Here is a 21,802-nt window from a genome sequence, read left to right as displayed (position 1 = left end):
AGCTTTTCATGAACATTTTTGTCCTCCTGTGTATGCATTTTAGGATCGTGATTTTGTCAAAAACAATGTTAAGCGTCTCTTTGATGTGAGGTCTTTATTTTTCTACAAAAATTACATCACTTCCAATAATTGGCAAGACCTAAAACAATCAAGTTATTTACACCTACTCAGAGCTGGTAGAAACAATCTCTCAGACCCTTTTTAAAGCACATCACAACTCTTCTGCTATTACAGGCAGGTCCTTTTTGGTTGCTGGATAAATTTCAGAGTGAACTGTTTTGGTAACAACAGCTGACAACATCTACATTGGGCAACATCATCTCCAGACCTGGAAAATCCATATATTCACTGTGACGTTGCACTTTTTTTTCCCCTCGTCAGCGCTGAGTCATCTGACAGAGCTCTCCTTCCTCATACCATTTAACAAACTGAGGTAACTAATTATTTACCACCTCTGGCTCGGCTGGAATCATCCTTTTGTTATTTACCACTGATGACTAATTAGTCGTGTTCCAAACAAGGTGGTTGCAAGGCCACACGTGCTGGATGGGTTCCCACCTGGACAAAGAGTTGTCTCCTCCTGCCCACACTCCTGACAGGGAGGATAATTTATGTTGCTTTCAGGATATTTTAAACCTGAATGAAAATCAAGTAAGAATAGAAGAGCAGAGGGAAGAGTGTGTTCATGATTGTGTTCCAACATCAAAGGTCCCAGCAACAGTGGGGGAAAACAGAGAGGTGCCTCTGTGTCTTTTGTGTTCAGCTGGGGCCTTTTTCACCATTCAGCCTCTCACCTGCCTCCGTTCCCAGATGCCCAGAGCTTACAAAATGCTGTATTTTTTTGTTTTCTCAGAAGTGCTCTTATTTCTGTGTTTGGCAGAGCAACTGCTCTGTGCACCACTGGTGAGATTTGGAGGGGAAGGATGTTTCAACACGCCCCTGGACCAGCCTTTCAGAGGGTAAAGGTTTCATCAGTTCCATCACGTGCAACGGGGTCAATGATTTGCATGAAAAAAAGCAAAATTATGCCTTTTGAGCCTCAGTGAGTGTGTCCAGTGTGTCCAGTGTGTCCAGTGTGTTGTGAGGATCTGCAAATGCCTGTGGCTAAGTGTGTATGAGTCTTACAAAATCTTATCAGATAGAGACTATGACAAGTTGCCAGGTGGCCTGTGCTGACCTGGAGTGCTGGGCATGGTCACATCTTCCCTCAACAGAGAGCGACTGGACTCCCACAAGAACAACCAAGAACCAGTACCAGAGACAGTGGGTACAGGGGCTGGGACCAGGAGGATTCAAACAGCTAAAGGGAGCCTGGCTCTCTTGTGACATTCATCCCATCATCCTAGGGGTTTACCTGTGTTCACAAAATCACTCCTGTGGTATGTAAGCCCTACCCTGAAGTTCCTCCAAGCTCATTGTTTATCAATGCAGGTCCACAGCACAGCCTGGCATCAGTAGGGAGAGGAGTGAAGGCACCACATCCCTCAGTTCCTCAGCACTTGAGACATTGAGAGGAGGAAAATCAGTGAAAGAAGCAGCGTGAGGGAAGACAGGGAAAAGACCACTCTGTCTTCCCTTTCCCTTCTCAGCATGTTCTGCTTAGTCACAAGTTTCAGTCTTGTTTGTCCATGCTGAGGGCCAGGAGCAGATGGATTTTACCTGGAGTGTTTCTCCTCGCCTCTGGAAGCACTGTCTCCTTCCTCTCTACCTCTCCAGGCCAGAAGCACAGCACCCTTCCTCACCCTGCCACCATCTCCCCTCCTGCCCTTCCCCCCTCTCTCTGTGGCTTGACACAGAGGAACCTGAAAACTCGCTGTGATGTTTGAATCCCAGCCAAAACTGAAAGCGAGACCTCGCGACTGGTCCGAAAGCCTAAAAAACATATGGCATTAATTCTGCTTTCCCACAGTTCCTAAAACTGCAATTAAAAGCAGCCCCCACCAAACAGAGCCCCATAACTCAGCTTGGTGATTTATTGGAATAACGAACCTTTAGGGGAAAGTTGGCGAGGAGCAGGAATTCCACGTCCGGGAGCCGGGCTCCGCGCACATGGCTCGCGCACAGCCTGGTTCATTTCATACCGTGCCACCAGTGGAAGAGCACAATCTGAGAGGGACATGCCTCTGAGAGAGCTTATCTATGACACCCATTTGGCTTCCAATAGAAAAAACCATCTCCTGCAGATGCCTGTCAGGGGCAATCAAACAGAAGCTGGCTGGGGATCATTTCTTTCCTTCGTGCAGCCGATGCTTTTTCCCATCAGTAAAAAATGAACGTGGCCCGCGAGATGACAAAGACTGCAAATCTCCTCTTGCCCAAGGAGGGGCTTTTTCATATTGACTTTCTCAAAACCAAGGCCTTTCAGCTCCTTGGCTGTGAGCAAACATGAAAGTCAAGCTGCAAAGCTCAGATCTAGTTGTGGGTTTTTTTAAATGTAGCTAAATAGTCTGGGAGGGAAGGTGGGAAGGGGAAAGTCATTCTATCTAAGGAGGCAGATTTCTGCCTTTTTGTTGTTTAGCTAATGCCTGTTATGATGATCCTTCCTACTGGTTAAATGCAGCAGAGAAGTAGAGGTGGGATAAGCTAATTTCTAGAAGACATTTTGTAATCTTTGTGTGTTGACACTTGCGCATCTCCATAACTCATATGATAAAGGGAAACTTCAGCCAAATGGAGTTTCAGAGTAATGCCAGAAAGGAGTACAGTGATAAATACCTCCTCCACTTAGAAGAGGGTGTAGTAGGAAGACTAAACACATGAAACTTCCATCTCCTCCACAAATCACAGTCTCTGCCTGCTGTCCAGCTCCAGTTTCCAGCTCTGTACTTGCTGATACAGCAGATTGCAGGAGCATAGGTCTATCTGGTGTTTGCTTTCACTCTACTTGTGATGATTTTGCTCACCCATACCACTGAAAAGGCAGCCCAAAGTGCCCCTGCCCAGCACATTTGGTGAGCAGAAATATTTTGTACTGCACCCAGTTCATGTAGTTGCCTGATAACATTCTTAAATCGCATTTACAGGTGCAGGGGAAGATTATATTCACCCCCATGAAGAGCCTTAGGCTGCAAAGCCTGGTGTCAGTGTGTAGCACGGCTCTTGTGCTGGCAATTAGCAGAGTGGGGTGCTCCCCCTACAAAGAGGCCATTTGCTGAACACCTGCCTTGATAGAGATCTCCAAACATCACTGCTGATGGGGAATTGTCACTATGCAACTTTACACCGGAGCAGGTGCAGCGGAAAGCTGGCTGCAGTGTCTGGTGACAGGAGACTAAAGTTGTTTGGTTTGCTCTGCCTAGCAAAACAAAAGTGAGACATAAATGGAAATCAGAAGCCTTTTCTTAATTGCCTCAGGAATGAAGTTTTGGCTGGCTCTCAAACAGAGGAGTAGAGAGAGGCAAGAGATCTTTAGGATCTGAGGATGGAGTTTCTCGTGGGGACCAGCTGATGTGACAGACATGAACCTGAGGTTAGAAGAGTCAGTGAGGATGATATTTGTCCCATCTAACTCCAGACAAGTTCTCAGCTATGTTAGTCCCTCAAGGTTCCTATGGTCAGTGGGCAGAAGCAGAGGTGTAGAGCATGATTCATCTTCTTCAGGCCACAGTGAATCACTCCCTGCAGCCCACTGACTATTGATCAGTTTGGTGTCCAGTAACAGCAACCTGAGCAGAGGGTACTGAGGTTTCTGCTACTGCTGCCTAAATGGGTGTCCAATGATGCTTTTCAGTCTGCCTCTTCACCCAGCTCTTCTACCCCACTGTGACATTAAATTCTCCATCTTCAGATCTACTCAAAAGCTTTACCTAGTAAAATTGAACCACGCAAGGTAGGAGTGATCAGAAATGCTGGTGGTTCAATGATTTTACAGCATTACAGGTGCCTGCTCAGCGTGCCTTGCTTACAACCTGTGAAGAAGTAAAGGGCCTGGGAAGGCCTTACTGAGACCTTTTATGACTTGAAGGGGGCATAGAAGAAACATAGGGAAAAACCTTTTAGTGGGGCTTGTAGTGATTGAGCTAAGAGCAATTGTCTTAAAATGAAGGAGAGTAAATTCAAACTAGAGACAAGGAAGAAGTTTTTTATAGTTATGGTGGTAAAACATTGGCACCAGAGAGCTGGTGGATGCCCCAGCCTTGGAAACATTCCAGGTCGGTTTGGACAGTGCTGTGAGCAGCCTGGTCTAGCTGAGATGTCCCTGTTCACAAGAGAGGGAAGCTGGGAAAAGACAATCATAGAAGTCCATTCCAACCCAATCTATTCTATGATTTTAAAAAATAAATCTTTAAATGTGGGAACAGGAAAGGGAACCACATTGGCAGAGACTGTTGGGCTTTTAGTCCTCCTTCATGGAGTCCGCCTCAAGATCTTCAATGAATTTCCTTTTATTTCCCTCTTGATAGTGGAACATATAGTGAAGATATAGTGAAAAACTCAGTAATAATCACTGTCCCACCAGGCATCCCATTGCTGTAGGCTGTAAACCCACCTCACCAGAGCAGCTCTCAGCAGAGAACTCTGCTGTTGCACAGACAAAGCCAAAATGAAATCCAGAGGTCTGCAAAGAGAGAGAGATCCAAGTGGAAAGAAAGACGCAAACAGATGATGGTGATGAGCACAAAGAGGGCCCTGCTCCTTGACACCTTCAAAATAGGTTTCAGTATTTTCTGAGATATTGTTGAAGCCAGGAGCTTGTGGAGATCTCTGGGAAAATAAATCCTTTTACAGACCCTTCTAAAATCACCTTTACACCCACCATTACTCACAGACCACAAATAGAAAACCACTGTTTTGGCAAGAAACAGCTGGAGCACAAAGAAGACTGTGACGCTCTCCTCTGACTTTAAGTCTGTAGTATAATGGAATGGTGCTTGCTTTGCTCAACACAAAAATATACAAATAATCAGAAAAACATGGCAACAGGATGACAAAACCATGGTATCATATTTCCCAGAATGACCTCAAAGCCATAAATCAGCCCCCTGAATTGTCAGCAGCAATCCAGCTGAACAGCCAAATTGCCCCAACATCCAGCCTATTTTATTAAGGGTTATTGCTGTGCATTATTTATTTACAGAGTGCTGTACATGTAGACACTGCTTTACAGGTACATAAAAGACCACCCCGAGGAGTTCAGTTGCACTCCAGGCACACAAATATGACATTCATGGCAGCAGCAGCACGGGTTAACGATGCTGCTTCAGGTTTCTTGTTTCCCTTTTGATTTTATTGCACTGAAGTCAAACATATTTTAAACTCAGGACTTTGTGTCGACCTGTCTGTCTGAGGCAGTACATGGCCATATTATCCCAGGATCAGAGTGTCTGATGGGTTTATCTGTCCCACATAGGATAGCTAAACTCAGGTTTGGGAACTGACACTTGGATTGGCTGGAAATTTTCCACCAAACTGTTTCTGTCTTTGATTTTTAGTGAGAGATGATGTTTTTAGCAAAGCAGGGAATTTTTTGGATACAAAATGAGCATCCACCTGGGTAAAAGGCTGGCTTTGCACTTGTGTGTGTGTAAAATTCCCTCTTCCCTCCTCCCTATTCAGGAAGACAGGGACAGGGGTGTTAAAATGGATTTCTGCAGGAGTTGCATTATAATAAATAGAAGCAGGGTATTTTCCATCCTCAGTTTCATGTTTTGTAGGTGTTTAGCATCACTGCTCGAACTCATTCAAGGGCACAAGTTTATGTGGTGGTGAGAGAAAGCAAAGGAGCTGAGCAATTAGAGCAATTGCAGATTTACTGGGAATACTAACAGGGTATTTCCCCCCATTGCACATCCTAATGCAGTTGCTGAGTGGCTTTTCTCTCCCAGTTCATGGTTTTTTGCAGTCCCAGTGACTGGTGGGAGTACAAACATGGCAAAGTCACTGTCTCAGATAGCAGCGGTTTCTCATCCAGCCAGAGCAAGCCAAGAACATTTCCCACCATCAGCATCAAAGCTCCCTTCTCCAGATGTCAGGAGGAAAGGCAGCATCTGTCTGTCTAACGGGATGTCTCCCCGTCTCTCAGAGATGTAGGAGGGACTGACTTTGATTTTCTTTTTTCAAGCATTATTACTCTAGACTTAAATATGAGAGGAACCTTTACTCACCCAGCCATAGAAAAGTTCTTCAGATGCCAGTGGAAATACGTGAGCTATTAATTAAGGACTTAATTGTTAATTATTCCAGTACTGAAAAGTATGCTAGACCCTCCCAGTCCACCCAGACACACTGCTCTGCCCTGGGGAGCTATTGGCTCCTTCCTGACAGCATGGAGCAAATTTGTAATGAAGTGGTGAAAGGTTGGGGGAGAGAGAAGTTGGTGAATCTGCTCAGGCATACCAAGCACTACTGTCCAGCCAGGAATGGCAGAGATGGAAAACTAGCACCTGGAATGAGGAAGAAGCTTTGCTTGTTTATCTCTCAGGCAACCTAGCTAAACACATCTTGAAAATGAATGCAAAAGCAAGACGAGACCTAATTTTCTGAGATAGGAGAAGTGAAAGAAGTTATAAAAGAATGTTTGTGCAGTTAAGACATAAACTTGTAGATCTTCCCAAGCTGGGATTAAATTCTTCCTTGGCCACAATGTTCAGCATATAAATCACACACATTCCTCAGAACCTGGGCTGCCTAGCTGGGAATGCCAACATCCCCAAGGGGACAGTGCCAAGACAAACAGGAGTCATGCTGGGAGGTGCTGGTAGCCCTGGTAGCCAGGGCTGGCAGGAGCTGTGGCAGGGAGTGATCCACACACGAGCCGTGACTCGCACAGCTGCCTTCTCCTCACACCCAGAAACTCAGCCATCCCCAGTCTCGCCCAGGGCCACAGAGCCTGCCAAAAAATGCAACCCCAGCCATCCCTGGGAGAGTTTGCAGGCAGAGCTGGGAGCAGCCTGGAGCCATCACCCAAGAAGTCATCCCAGGCTTTTCTCCTCCAGTGCTTTATTTTTCGTGGAATAACTTTTAATGGTGGTGATTAACATGTGGTCCTTCCGTGGCGCTGCTGCTGCTGCCACCCCTGTGCCTGGCCCTTAAATGAAGTTGTGGTGGAGTCCAGCCCTGCACACAAGATTTTTGCTAATAAATCCTCCCCCTTGACCCCTAGTTTACCTCCATGTATTAGGAATTAATTATGTGTAATAAAAGCTGCCCTGACTCTGCCACAGCAGTACTGGCACAAGAAGCAGCAGGTCTTCCCAGAGCTAACAACTCCTTACTCTCAGGAGCTGTGATTTAATATGATGGAGACAAGAGTGTCCCTTGTACAAAGCCAAGGAGAGCTGGACAAAGAGTCAGGTTCCATCATGTCCAAACCCCTTTGCATCAGCGAACCTCCTCCTGTCTTGCACCCTAAAAAGCAACATCTTTGCAAAAAGCAAATGGGTTGTAGCCCCACATGCCTTGATCCTGTATGTGCTTCACCTCCCTGGCGTGAGCAGCCTTTGAGGAATCCCACAGGTTTACAAAATTAAACTCACATCTGAATGTTTGAACTGGGAGGTGAGTGCTGGCGGTGTCACTGCTCAGAGCACGGGCATGCTTGTGAGCTCAGCTTTTCCAGGGCCACAGCAGGAAAAGGCTGATGTCAGGCCAGATGCAAATGATACACATCACTTGCAAGGCAGGAAACACTTCTCTATGTTCCTGCTAACCTTAGAAAGCAAGTGCTTGGATTGCCACACTGAGGATTTGCAGCAACAAGGAGAATGTAATTAAATAACAGGGATGATCTCATTATTGTAATGATGAGGTGTCATTTAATAAGGAGAATCCAGCACTGGGAGCTGAGAACTGGAGTTCTAATTCTGGCCCTGGCTCCCAGCTCTGGTAGGTCATACAAGGCCGACATCCTTTCTTCGGTGTTTTATGAAACATAAAATTTGCAGTAGCTATTGCAACAAAGAGACACACATTAACAGCAAAAATTGTCTTGTTCCTTTGCTTTCTTTATAAAAACTGGGTTAGCACAATTTCCCTTTATATGAGGGACAGTGAGGGTCTCTTCCAGGTGATGCTTATGCAGAGCCCAGAACCACGAGGTCACTGAAAGGAGTGCCAAGGCTACTCTGGGCCTCATGATCTTCCAAATGCACACCTAAATGGCTGATTATCAGGCCCTGCCATGGCACTTCTGGGGTAATACAGCCTTAGAGAATCTTTTTTCCCAAATATAATTGTCTTTAAGTATATATATATATATGTGTATATATATGTGTATGTGTGTATACATATATGTGGATAGATAGATAGATACACAGATAGATAGATAGATAGATAGATAGATAGATAGATAGATAGATAGATAGATAGATAGATGTGTGTGTGTATGTACAATGAGAAGGATCAGGATGTTTTCAAAGCCATATGACAAAAGGTACAGTTGAATTTAACTGGGGACCTGGCCAAACATTATGTGTATCAAAACCCAAATCAATTCAAAGACTGTATCTCTTGAATCCAGCCTGTCCATCCGTCCGTCCATCCATCCATCCATCCATCCATCCATCCATCCATCCATCCATCCATCCATCCCTCCCAGAATCCATCCCAGAATCCTTCATCCTTGGTACTGAGGCTAAGTTTGGTAGGTTGTAAGACATGCCTCTCTCTTCCCCCCTTATTTTCTGCTTTTGTTGTGCTGCACATTTTGGGGTTTTGGGCTGGGAGCCCTGAGGGGTGATGTAGTCCAGGAAAAGGGGCAGTGGGCTCTGCAGTGCTTTGAGCAGGGCTGCACACACCTCTGAAATCCTTCTTCAGGGTTTCTTATTCCCTATCACTCAGCATGTTCTGCAAGTGTCATTTGTGTGTTGCTGAGGCTGAGATGCCAAACAGGGTCCCCTCAGAGCCCAAAAATTTTCATGCCAGATGCAAGCAGCTTAGCAGTTCCCATCAGCTGTGCTGGTGCTTCTGGGGCACTTGTGAGACCCCAATGCCATCACACATCCCACCAGCTCTATGTCCAGGTGCTCACTCTGCTTGTGCCACCATCCCTATCCCATTTCTATGCTGAGAGAATCGCTGGAGGGGAGTGGTTCCTCCTATATGTCAGAACAGAGAAATCTCTCCTTGTCCTGAGTGTAGGCTGTTGCTCTCTTTTTCTTTGCCATAAGAAAAATGGAGCATGGAAGGGATTTTTCCTCACAGCCTGACCTGCAAACACTTAGTGAAGTAAAGCTTTTCTCTCTAATCTCTTCCAGTATTACAAAAAAGTTAAGACTAGAGCAACGTGTGTAGCAGATTTCAGCACAACCCCACAACCTTATCCCAAAATGAGTCCTTGCATTTTAATTTTACCATTTGCTTCTGAGCCTTACACGATGCTGCTGGTTTCCCTTTGTTTTTACACAAGCCAAACACAGCGGGTAAAAACACTGAGCTTCCTCTCCAACATGCACCACGCACACACAGAGCTCTGGGACACATCCATGAGAAACTCTCCTCCCTTCAACAAACATTCTGCAAGGCAAAATAAACCACTGGAGCATCCCGTAATCAAGATTGCAGTACGGGAATCCACTGTTTTGATCTTTGCCGTGGCAAGATTCAAGGCTCCCAGGCTGTCATCTCTTGGGTTTTGTTTTTGATTTTTTTTTTTTTCTATTGCCCAGATCCTGGAAATTTTCTTTCAGTTTTTAAAGAGAAGCTGTTGAGGCCTCTCATTTGGGCAGAAAAATCTTAAAAGCCTGAACATATAAGTTTTCTAAATTTGAAGCAACCTTGCAGTCTGGGAAATGACCAATGACTAATTTTTTCATTTCCAATGTTAAAATATCCATCATGTTGTTAATCACTTGTATTAATATCACCATCCAACAGCAAGTTTAACGAGGATGCTAATGAGCTGCTCACTGCCTGCAATCCAAAAATCACAACTCTCATGTGCCTTTTCTTCAGCCTTATGATTATAGAAACACAGAATCACAAAGGTTGGGAAAGACCTCTAAGGTCATCAACTTCAACATTTAACCCAACATCGTCAAGTCCACCAAAGGATGATGCCATAAAATGCCCTAAGAAAAGCTGAGAGCAGCTCTCATCTGCACCACTTAAAGCAAAGAGATTTCAGGAGAAATTGTGGCTTTTTGGTCTTCTGGTTTCTGTGTTTTGACAAAGATTTGGATTAGGCATAGCACCAATAACTGGTATTGAGATCATGACCTTGTTACCACTAAGCCCTAAAGATGATTTCTGATGGTCCCAGAGCCCAGTATCTCCAGTAGGACCCATTCCCATCCCTGGAGGTCACATCCTGGGGACCTGGAACAGAAAACCAGACTGTAAAACACCAGATTTCTCTGCATAGCAGCCCAAGCTGGATTTTCCTCTCCTTTCCATGGGCATCTGCAGTGCTTCAGGAAGGTTAGATATGAGCTAAACAATGTCTGAGTGGTTTGAAATATTTCAAATTACTGCTTTCCACCATCTCCCCCTGCTCCCTGGCATTGTAAAAGCAAACCTTAAACCACTACATTTCTTTGCTAAACTTGTCATGAAAAATTCTTCCTGTTTTCTGGCTGCTTATAAAACCACTGGGAAAAAAAATTGTTGTTTGTCTTATTGCTATTGCTGTACAAAGCACAGTGTCTTCCAATGGAGGTGAATATCTAGTTTTCTTTATTCAGGAGGCAGATCCAGGATGCCAAATTTCTGGGATTATCTGGTTTACTTTGCAAGATGGAACCCAAAGAATTTCCCCGTAGACTTATTTCGGTTTTTCCTAAGTGGGAAGTGCACAAGTCCCACATTCTCTATTTATCATTTGAGGAACCACAAGAGAAAGAAAAAAAGAAATATCAACATGAGTTCCTCTTCCTTCACAAGCTGGCTTGAAAGTTGTTGTGGTTGGAGAAAGGGGAGTGAAAAAGGAGAAAAAAAAAATGACCCAGCGAGGTGGTTTAAAAGAAATGCCAAAAAAAGAAATGCCAAACCCTGTCAGCTCATTCCTGACATCTGCCCAGGCAGCGGGGGAAGGTGCACAGGCAGAGCCCTCACCCAACGGTGAAACCACAGCATGGGACATTTTTAGTACTATTCTGGAGGTTAAAAATAGTGGTAAGATGGAGATCTCACTGCTCCTTGTAGGGCAGAGGGATATCATTCCTCTGTTTGTGTGTATGGAAGGATGGAGGAGTGCAAGGGTGGGGGATGTAGGGGTGGAGATCTGGAGGGATGGAGGTTTGGAGGGGTGGAGAAGTGGAAGGATGGAGATCTGGAGGGATGGAGGTTTGGAGGGATGAAGGTTTGGAGGGGTGGAGAGGTGGAGGGATTGAGGGCAGGTACATACCCTTGCTCTCAGAGAACATCCTGGCAGGGACATCCCATAGTGTCCTGTCCCACCACCCTCCCTTCTCACCACTCTAACCCTAAAATTCACATCTCTCAACCTTCCTGGTCTAAAACCTTTTCCCATCCCACATCTTCCCCAGTCCAGGTCTGTCCCACCCAACCACACTCACCTCAGTTGTAGCAGCTCCCCTTCATCCTCAGCTCATTTCCCATTTTTCCCACAAGCAGAGCAAATGTAAAATGGGCTTGGGCAAGAAGGGAGGGGAAGATGCGGAGATGGGCTAAAAACAGACACACAACCTTATGATTTCACTTTGAAAAATGCCAATTTCCCTGCCCCAGACATCAACAGGAATGTCATTAGTCCCAGGCACTACTGAAGGTGATGTCTTGGCTGGGATGAGAGCAGGCCAGGGAGGCAGAGGAGTGACCCAGAAGGGATGCCCTGTGCTCAGGGTGCTCAGCTGGGACACAATTATGCGAAGTGTTTGTGCCTGGGTGACCTATATACAGAGCAAATGTGACACCGTGCTGCCCAATCAATACCTGTCAGGTCACATTACCTGCTATTGGTGAACATGGCTGTTAATCCCAACATATTGTATTTGCAGAACTTCCTGGCCTCCCTAGGGCTGTCTGGGGTGAAGTTTTGCCTGGGTGAATCTTCTCTAAGGGAAAGAAGCTTAATGGAGGAAGGGTCTTTGTGCATGGAGGAAATGTGTAGTTTGTTGCTGCTGGCCTGCTTGTGAGGTGTCCTCACTCCCCTAAAGGCAAGGTTTAGGAGATGACTTAAAAATCTGCATTACAAGCCACAGGTCCTGATTTAGCCATGTAATGTGAGCATTTAACTGAGGGAAACAAGTGTGAGCATAGTCCCCAAGGGCAAGGCAAAGTAACATCTCTGCAGGAGGCTGCTCTCAGGGCTGGCAATTGCTGTCTGCAGGGACTTATCTCTTTCCAATGCCATCACTGTTGATGTGATGCCGCACTCCTTACAGAGATGTTCAGAGCAGGGATGGATCCAGGCAGAGAGGAGCTGTGGCACTGGCATTCACGAGGGCTGGGGGGTGAGGACAAGGGACAGTGATCAGTGTGAGGTGAGGCTGTGGGCTGTGGCTCCTCCAGTACAAGGGACTCTCCTGCTCTCACACCCCACATGAGGTCTGCTTGTCACTCTTCAGGTAAGATTCAAGCACACAAGGCAAAGCCACGCTGCAAACTTTGGTATCCCAAAGCCCCCGCCTTGACACCTGGACATCACAACCCAGGAGCTGCCTCTGTAGCTAAACAGGGTTTGCTGTCAGGCTAATAAAAACCCCAGAGAGAGTGATTTGATGTTGGGTCGAGGTCCTGACTAGGAGGACAGTGTGTTTGTGTGCATGGGGGACACTTTTTGCATGCTCCATGGAATCCTGGCAAACCCAGCCCTTCTCACACCCAGGGTTTTCCCTTTAGTCTTCAGCCACACAGAGCTCTCCTTGACACTGTAGAATCATAGGTTGTTTTGGGTTGTCACAGACTCTTAAAGTTCATCTGTCAAGGACACCTTCCACCAGGGCATTGGGAGCTTTGCAGGGTAGGTCTTTATTTTACCTTTATTTTCTATCAGACATGGGTCTTCTTCAGCTGCTGCTGAGGGGAAGGAAAGACCTTGCAGATGGAAGACTGTCCCAGCAGTTAAGGCCCGGGCCATGTTCCCCTCACAGCTGAGTTGAAAGAGCCCCCAGTCACCATCTGTTCTCAGGAGCAAATTTGTGGTTTCAAAACAAGTGCACTGACAATGAAAAGGCACCCAGAGGGAAATCCCACACAAACAACTTCTTAAACAGAAGTGGCAGTGTCAGTGTTGTTAAAGATGCTGCCACACTCAAGCTGAATAATATCGTTGGGTGTAATTGGATGCCACTACTTTAACCCAATGGTGTTTTGAATTGGGCAACAGCTCTTTGTGTAAAGTTTGCTCACAGCAGAACTCACAGATGTCCTGTTGGGAATGCTGAAGTCAAGGGAAGGGAGCAGTGGGAATCAGTGGGAATCAGATGGTGGGAAGATTTTGGTGACTTTTACCAGTGTGTTTGCATGTGCAAACCCCAGCCACAACCTGGCTGGACTCCAGGTGGCTCGTCCATGTGCCACAAGCCCTGCAGTGTGTCTGCTGGAGGAACTCAGGTTTCCTGTGGATAATAAAGGGCTGGATTTAATCTCCCTGGCTGCTGTAAAGCTGCTCACACACGTGGCTGGGGTGCCTCAGGTGAACCAGATCCCCTTTCTGCAGAGAGGAAGCCAAAGGGAAGCTCTCTCTGAACTGCTCCTGTTGGAATGCCTCCCTTTCCTTGCTGAGCCTCCTGCTTGGGACTCTGGCCCAAAACAGCTGAGCACTTCCGACTGCTACAGGGCATTTGGATTTTGCTTGTGTGCCCTGGAATCTCTTGGCTGGGCTCTATATTCCACCTGTGTCCACACAGCATGAGGCTGCTGCTTTGGATGTGAACTATTGCCAGGTCAGAGGAGCAGAGCCCCAAGTGTTGGCCTCGTGTGGTGAAAGTAAAACCAGGCTGAGACATTGCAAGGACCACAGGAGTCACCAATATATGATAGGTCTGGGTCCAGAGAGGATAATTAAAGCATTTCCCTTAACCTGGATTTTCTGATTTGATTCATTATCAATTCAGAGTCCAGTTATGCAGGTTGTGTGTGAGATACACATTGCACACTTGTGCTCCAGAATTTCCCTTCTTGTATTTAAAATGGAGAAAGCTTCAGTGTTTAAGGTCTGAACAAACCCTAGAGCATGATGCTGATGTGATATCTGAGTTAGGAGAGAGCCAAGACAGCTCCTGCATTTGTCCTGCAGGTCCCTTCTCTGTCCTTCTGGCCATGGAATGGGGCTGTCTGTTCCCTCTGAAAGCAGAAGCAGCTCAGAGTTAGCACTGCCAGACATCACACCAGGACACTGTGGTGACCAGCCAGGTCTGACCTTGGGGATGAGGAGCTTTCTTGGCAGCTGTAATGTGAAGACTTTGTAGGAAATCATCATATCATTCCAGTTCTGTATTCAAACGAACCAGGTTTTTCATTCAAAATCCTGCCAGGAGTATGAAACTGACAGATGAAGAGGTAAAAATCGCAACAGCCAGCTCCTCTTGACCTCTGGACAAATTCCTCTTCTGTGTCCCTGCTACAAGCAGAACTTTCTGTTTCGGGTGGGGCTTATCCAAGTACTCACAGCCATGGGTCACTCCAGGTCTACAGCTGCATTTTGCCTCCCAAGACTCCCTCTATCAGGATTAATCTATAATGTGGGATCTGGGGAGCCCCAAACCAGTGAAGGGAACAAGAAGAGAGGAGTTTCTTAAGAGAGGAGGTTGTTTAATCTTGTGGAAGATCTGAAACTTGGTGGAGGAGAAGCAGCTCAGCAGCTTGAGCCTAGAGAGCTTGGCAAGGCTAAACTGGCTGAGGATGCGTCCTGTTGGTGTCCTACTGCTCTAGAAACCCTCATCATGCCCTGCTAACTCCTGGGTGCTCCAGAGGAGTCCTGTCTGGTGTCTCAGGCTGCTGGGCAGGGGCAAGGCAGTGCTCATCTCCTGCTGGGTTTGAGCAGCACTTTGCACACGCCCATGACACCTCTGGACTTGTGCCTGGTCCTTCATCACCTCTGAACAGCAGCCAGGAGAGCTGCAGGAGCCCATGTCTTCCTGAAACCATTTACACAGTGCTTGGATGTGTGTTGTTATTTGGGCTGCAGGCAGGTGATGAGGCCAGGTAACATCCCTGTGGGTTGGGGATGGAGACAGGGACTCCTTTCCTGCTGGGTGAAGAAGAAAGGAGTTACCCAAACCCACATATGTGGCAAATCCCAAATCCCATCCTTCCTTTCCTTGTATTTTAACCATCCCTTTGTGACCCACTGCTCCTTCTGGCACTGGTGCTCTCTCTGATGGGGAATGTGGAGGGAATGTTGGATGCTCTGACACTGAGACAGAAATGACAACAGCAGGCTGGAGCCCTGCTTTGCTTGACCCCAGAGACTCTGACACCCACCAGCTTTTGGCTGAGGCCAGGTTGGGATGTCACCTGAGCCAGGGCTCTCCGTGAGCAGCCTGGGCTGGGCCCTTGAGAGCACACAGGGCTGTCTCCAGGCTGCAGCTGCAATTTGAGCCCTAATTTGGGCTAGGAAGGTATCTCCAGCAAGAAAAACAGACCCATCTGCTGCATCCAGGGGAATACCCACAGAATGCCCTTAAGAACAAAAAATCCACTCTAAATTTCCTTTGATTTTTCCTGGTGGACAAGTCACTTTTACCCTAAGGCTCAAAGGCGTTTTGGGTTGATGGTAGCCATGAAATGACTCATTGACAGACCTTGAAACCAAAGTCTATTATTCCTGGCATCCAACAGCAAGCCTCAGTGAGATTTTAATTTGTGGCTGGCTCCAGCATCCATTTTAAAACTATTTTTGGGAAGGGGAGATGTTGCTTGGTGGTGTTTTTCCCCAGGTCTCCTGCTGACTGCAGCCCAAGTAGTATCCCAGTCAGGTTATTCCCATGTCAGAGGGTGGAAAAACCACCAGTCCAAGGAGTCCCTCCATTCCTCTTTTATTCAAGCTGAGATCTACATGCTGGTCACTAGCCATGTCATCTCCATTCTTGGGTTTTGGTGTTTGTCCACCTCAGTTTGAGGTGTTGTGTCAATATAAGAGCTCGGGTGTGGTCATAATTTATGTATAGATAGATACATTTTATTTTATATATATATATATGTATATATATATGTATGTATTTATATGTGTGTATATATGTATGTATGTATGTATGTATGTATGTGTGTATATAAAGAATATTTATCAATATTCTGAGAACTGTACTGACATTGGTAGCAAGAGCCTGCATGCCACACATACAGCTACACAATCTAAATCTTAACACACATCTATATGTATTTACCTAGGATGAATTCACTAGGGGAGAGAGGGGAACCTTTGGTCCAGAGATGGACAAAATCCAGTCAAAACTTGAGAACACCCAGGAAAAGCAGAGGGAAAGAGCAAACCTGCCCAAACCCTCCTCTTCCACTGCACCCCTCACTAAACGTTCCGTGTTAAATATTGCCTTTGTGCTCAGTGAAAATGTTAAAGAAATGTTTCTGTGAGCTAGTACAAAGGCTCAAAATTCCCATTTGATGGTTACAGGAGCAGGCAGAGGAGACAGAGCCTTTCAGAGCAGGCAGGGATGGAGGTATCTGGGCTGGGAGGGAGGGTGGCCGTGCTCTGCAGATGCTGGATCAGGCTGAGGATGCACGGCTCAGGTCAGCTGAGGTTACTTCAGCTCCCATCAATTCCTCCTCTGCAGCTGAGCTTCAGGAGCCAAAGGCACAAGTGCCACTCTCCTGGCACTGCTTGGGGGAGAGGGCTTGGCTGGAGCTGGACCCGGAAAGCAAAACTCCATGTGAGCATTTTCCTCATGGCTCTGAAAATAAAGAAGAGAGAAAAACAGCCCAAGCTGGAGGATGTCACAAGAACCTTGCCTTGGGACCAAAAGAGGCCTCATCTACATGAAATGTCACACAAACAGGGTGACAGAGACTATGGGAAATGAAAACTTGCTCTATTTTGCCTTCCACAACAATATTTTCCTCCACTGAACAGTCACCAAGGCTTGGTGAGGGCTGTGTGAGGGTTTCTCTGCCACAGACCACCTGTGAGGATGCAGTGGAGACAATTATTTAGATTTTCTACACTTCAGTGTTCCTGTCTATACACCAGGAAAGAAATAGCTCAACCCTGTGCTGTCAGGTAGTTATGAAGATAAAAGAGTGAAAAGGCAAGCTGTCTTTAAAAAAGCTTAAAAATATTGTGGAAAATTGCAGAGAGAATTAATTCCTGCTGCAGGACCTCATCAAGGACTCAATTACCCAGCTGGGATGTCTCATGGTGAACCTTTCTTGAGGATTCCTATTCACAGCAGTGAGACAAACCCACACTTTGCCAATGGGAATTTCATGGCCAGAGCTGGGAATTTTTGTGTCCTTCTATAAACCAAATCAATATCAGGTTACACAAACCTAACAGATAAAAGTTCATCAACCCCAGCCTTTGTGGCATGAGAAAAAAGGCACCTCCAGACAATGTTAAGTTCCTGCAGTTCCCTCTTTTTTAGACAACTCACAAGGATGATCTGGATTTTGGACCCTGTAGGCTCCTGAGATTCTCACCAAGGGATTTCAAGCAAGAGCTGCCTTTTATTAGCAAGGCTGTTGGCATAAAAATAGGTGTTTTTTGTCTGATTCCTCAAGCTGAGACCCGCTTTTATAAATACCTGAATGCCCTCAGATCCTGTCAGGGACCTCCATCTCTCTGGGGGTTGAGCCCTTCGAGATCCTTGCAACTCTGTACAGGAATTTTGGGTGGGGAAGGGAGAGCCTGTATTGGAAAGGAGCATCAGTGAGTTGTAAGAGACAGGAGGTTGTGACCCATGCTGGGAAGCAGCCAAGAGACCAGGGCTAGCATATGGAAAAGGCTCTTTGAAAGCAATGTATGTTGCTGAGTCTGAGGAGTAATCAGCAGCACCTCTTCACATGCTGTATTTTTTAGCACAAATTGAGGATAAAACATCCTCTCTGCTGAGACAGCAGAGTCCACGTTTCCTTTCCTTCACAGACAGCTTCCCCCCACTGTGTTACAGGTATATTGTATGAACTCATCCCACTTCCTTTGTGTGGAATAAATGCCACAATCCCCTTTTCAGCAGCAGGGAAACTGAGGAACAGGCAGTTCAACTACCTTGCCCTTGGCCATAGACCTTGTCAGTGGCAGAGCTGAGATGCAGGCTTGGGAGCTACATGTACTGCTGCAGCTTTATTCCTGTGCTGTGTCAGAAAATATTATGTCTCACTTTGATGCATCCAGATTTTCTTGACATAAATTGCTGAAATTGCTGAGAGAGGCATTTATTTCAAAGTTCAGCACATTATACGTAGAGAGAGAGGAGTTGAGTAACTGGAAAAATCAACTTGGAGTTGCATCACTGGGAGCCAGAATGTTTGTTTAGTCCTTTGTGAGATGAAGCAAGCTTCAGTTTGGCCTCATCCAGGCATGATTAGTCAGGAGATAAGGAAGGGTTTCTGGACGGGTCCCTGATACTGAGCAATTTCAGGCATGGCTATATCTAGTGAAGGAGGGAGCAGGGGGTGAGTAACAGCCTCTGTTCCCTGTCTACCCCAGCAGACATTCCTACAGGCTCTCAGACACAGATTTCCAAATGACCTGTCCCTCCCACAAGCTGTGCTGGTCCTTTTCCCCCAATTCCCATCCTCATCCAACCAAAAACTGCAGTAAATCATAAATGGAGGGACTTTGCAATAAAAACCCCAGTCCAGTCAGATCAAAGGCAACATTTATCTCCCATTTTCTTTGGGGTCCAAAACTCACAAGAGCACACAGCTGCTAGCCTGAGGTTGCAGCTGTATTGCTCCCAGATGATAAAATAGCTGTGGCTTCAAGGTCCTCTGTGTTTGCTTAAGCTAAGACACTCACCTCCTGCCAACTCAAGCAAAACTCTTCACTAAATTGTTCACACACCATCCCTGTCTGCTGTCCCAGTGTGGGATGATGCAGGAGAGAAAAAAATAGGAGGAGATTCTCCAAGACTTCTGATTTTTACCTGCTGCCCCATAGTGACAGCTGACCTTGCTGGTATTTCTGATTTCATTTTGTTTCACATGTCAGCTTGTGCCACCTGACACATTCTGCACCAGCCGGGGCAAATCTTGGTTGGCCTTTGAGTCACTTTTGGCCTTTAAAGACCTGCAGTGCAAATGGCAGCATAAAAATCTTGCTGTGAGGTCTGGGGTTTAAGGGACTTCTCTTCAAAAGCTGATATTTTGTAGATCATAGAACCATAGAATGGTTTGGGTTGGAAGGGACCTTCAAAATTATCCAGTTCCAAGCCCCTGCCATGGGCAGGGACATCTTCCAGCAGACCAGGCTGCTCAAAGCCCCATCCAATCTGGTGTTGTCTGTCTAAGGATTTAGCTTCCCACCCACCCCTTATCTAGCCTGAACCTTGCTCAGGTTTGCCAAAGAAATGTCATCTTGATGTATTTAGAGGTGATCAGTTGTAAAAAGCAAGGCCTGAGCTCTCCTATTTAAAAATCTACAGGGTTTGGATTTAAACTCATCTCAGAAAAAGAAAAAGAGTTGCCACCTGTCATCTCTTCAGGGATAAAAACCAGAAGGGACAATGTTTTGGCTTCCAGGAGCAATTTTAAGTGAGAAGCGCTGCTTGGGATTATTTACCCTTTTTCAGCCTGCAGCCTTGGCTGGGCAGATTGGTGGACTTGGCAGGGCTGCTAAAACCACACTCAGGCAAAAGAGTCCAAGGAGAAAAGCAATTAAATCCCAAGTGGTCCCGTGCAGGGCTGTTGGAGGCTGCTCTCCTCTGGCTCTGTGCATCGTGGCTGAGCTGCAACACCAGTGCCCTCCCTCCTGGCCTTGCTCCCCTCCCAAATCCTCATCAGCCTCATTTCCCCAGACACTGCCTGCCCCTTGAAGGGCTCCATGTTCTAAAGAAACCAAGTTTAAAACAATTCAAGCCCCAGTGAAAGCCTGACCTTTAAGAAAAAAGAAACTCCCAAGCAAATTGTTCATAACCCGCAATTCCTCCAATTTGTTTCAGCCATTTCTAGCATTGCACTTTCCTGCTCTGAACTCTGACTTTGGAGCCACGAATTTTTCTTCTTGTCCCAGGTCTGGACACCAGATTTTGTGCTTCAGGGTGTCTGTTTGATGAAACTGCTACCAGATATCTAACCACTGGTCACTCCTTGGAAACAGGCTCCGTTCCCCGTGATCCTTCTGGAGATGTACCCTCTGCTTGGGAGCTTGTGGGAAGTGAAGGTTTGGAAGATACCAAAGCAACAAAGCTTTGAGTTCTTGGGTCTGATGTCAGAATAACCAGATCATTTCACTCTGCCCAGCTTCCTAGCACTTGTTTAAGTACAGACATTTCAGGCTAAAGAAATGTCTCACCTTCCCAGAAAAAGTGTTCTGCTGACTTCCTCATCCTTCCTTGCACCACTGACATTTCTTAGAAATCTCCTATGACAGGACAGAGCTGTTGGCAGCTCTGGCCACTTTGCTCTAAGCAAAAAGCTTTTTTTTGTGGACTGATGAGAGCTGATGTGGTTTTGAGGCTGTTCTTTTAGCAACACCTCCTTGTGCAGCACTTTGCGGGGAGATGCTCCATGAAGGGAGCTAATCTTCATCAGCCTCACACAAATAAAAAATAAATGTGAATTCAAAGGGCAATGAACATTGCAATGAGCTTGTTCTGGGTTTCCTGAGGCAGTTGGCTCAGCCTGAGCTGTGCCATCACTCTCTGCCTAGGGGAAGGCTGCAGGGATGGAGGCTGAAATCACAGCTCCTTGCTGTGAGGAGGAGCAGCACCCACCCACCCCTGCTCCCAGCTCTCTGCTGGCTACCTACATCTCAGCTCCTAGGGCACATGGTGGACCTCCAGCCTCTTCTTGCTCCTAAAATTCACCTTCCAGGTGAAAGGATGTGCTTCAGACAGCTCCAAAGAATGACCTTGTTTTAAAATGTATTCATTAATAAATTGATCAATTAAACACAAATATTCCTCCATGCACTGAAGGGGATCAATGTCATGCAAGTGGCAAGTTTTCAATTAGGAGAAGAGATTCTTTATGAAAAGGAAGCTGTAAATGTGATTTGTTTCTCCTCTTGACCTTGGGAGACTTTTACCTACATTTATTTCTCAGACCTGAATTAGCACCATAATAACACAGGACTAGAAAATTATACTTAAACCTTCCAGCTATTTCTGGGTTACAGAGGCTCTTTCTTTTTTTCAGTCTAACCTAGTTTTCCAGTGGAACATTCCCAGCCTCTACAAAGAGACATCCCAGTTTTCCTCCCTATGTAATTATATAAAGTCTGGCCTATATTCGTGCCCTTTTGCTCAGTCATCTTTAATGTCAGCGAGGGCTCCTGCTCCCCTCGGACAGGTTAAGAGCAGGAGGAAAGATTGACACCTCACCCCTGATTCTGCCCTGAAAATGGGCCAGATAAAAGTCATGACCACAAGCGACAAAGCCTCTTATTAGTGTGGTTTGGCTGCAATTCACTTGCCAAAGTCAAATTGTGTCCCACCACTGATGTCGTGGGAAGGCTGACCTGGAACAGAGACTGGACAGAGCTAGAGAATAAAGTAGACATTTATTAAAAGGCCTTTAGGGTACACCTTGGGCAGGACAAGAGCCTGGCCAGGGCTACACCCAAGGTGGACCCAAAATGGTCACAAAATGGCTGACCTGTCTCACACTTTATAAGTTTTAGTACATTTGCATATTGGGGTTTAATTGTCCAATTACAGCTTCAGGTTGTGAGGTCTCAGCCTTCTTGTTCCTCCCTTCAGTCCACTGCTGTTTGTGCTTTTGGGCCTGAAAGTTGTCCTTGATCTTCAGCAGGAAAAGGATTTGTTTTGTCTCCCTGCTCTGTGAA

This window comes from Zosterops lateralis, assembly GCF_965231275.1.
Source record: "Zosterops lateralis genome assembly, chromosome: 1".
NCBI classification, from domain to species: domain Eukaryota; kingdom Metazoa; phylum Chordata; class Aves; order Passeriformes; family Zosteropidae; genus Zosterops; species Zosterops lateralis.
The sequence above is the reverse complement of the archived record's forward strand: the minus strand, read 5'-3'. Positions refer to the sequence as shown.